Here is a 1,016-nt window from a genome sequence, read left to right on the forward strand (position 1 = left end):
TCTGCACTGTTGCGAGTCAGCAGCCTTCAAAGGTTTGTTTATATTGTGATGTCTAATCTGAACTTCATGCATTTTGCCCCCGAAAAATGCGAAATGAATAATAAAATCCTAAAAACGTTAATAATTTATTTTCTCAAAACTAATAAAAATTAAAGGTAAACGTGCCTCGAAAAATAAAATGAAACTAAAATGAATAATCCCAGTTTGTAAACTAGAATGACAACAAATAAAATAATTTAAAAAAACATTAAAAATCAAAAACTATTATAACCAGCAATATGTTTGGCTAATGTATTCATTTCATTTTTTTATTGGTGTTTGGCTCTTTAGGAGCTGGGATGGCAGCTTCTATCGTGTCTTTGTTAACATGTGTTTGGGTTGACGTCATTTAAATTTCCGTGACACAAATTCAGTTCAACTTGAAGGATTTCAGTTTGTCCTCTCAGCTGGTTTCTGCTTTCTAAGCGACTTCGGTCCAGATGAAAATGACAACAGGTGAACTGAAGAGGCAACAACAAGACGACCCCCTCAGGAAAAGAAATGGTTTTGCAGGTGGTGGGCACAACTCCTGCTCTCTCATTGTCCCACCTGACTACGTTTTCTTTTCTTCTCACCTCTGATAGTAGGAGGTGGTGCCTGGTTGCACAGGTAGTCACATTCCTTTAGGATGTCGTGTTCACATGTGCTGTCACAAGAAGGCTCACTGTGTCTCCCTGCACAGTCTCAAGAGTGCGGTGGAGAGGTGAGCAGGGCTGAAAAAAGCCTTCACCTAAGCAGGACCTAGATCTGCACCTCTGTGCAAGAAGGAACTAGAGGAATGCTACAAGATCCCTACACAATCCTCTCTAGTGGGCTGTTAATGTGCGTGCTTCTGACTGACCGGCACCATGCAGCTCAGTTGGCACTTGCCATTGTTGCCTCCAACAATTATCTGTGGAGAGACTAGGTCATCAGTGCCTGCCAGTTGTGGTATTCTCTGAATGCCAGTTGAGCTGCACTGTCTGTGATTACAGGAC

At 41.6% G+C, this 1,016-nt stretch overlaps 1 protein-coding gene across 1 annotated transcript in view; it reads left to right on the top strand.

Moving 5' to 3' along the window:
- Window positions 1-1,016, top strand: part of LOC102201148 (dolichyl-diphosphooligosaccharide--protein glycosyltransferase subunit STT3B) — a 96,058-nt gene that overhangs the window by 94,003 nt on the left and 1,039 nt on the right. The gene's annotated exons all lie outside the window — the stretch shown is intronic.

Source organism: Pundamilia nyererei, unplaced genomic scaffold (genome assembly GCF_000239375.1).
Source record: "Pundamilia nyererei isolate P.nyererei 1_Seehausen unplaced genomic scaffold, PunNye1.0 scaffold00102, whole genome shotgun sequence".
In the NCBI taxonomy this organism is placed as follows: Eukaryota; Metazoa; Chordata; class Actinopteri; order Cichliformes; family Cichlidae; genus Pundamilia; species Pundamilia nyererei.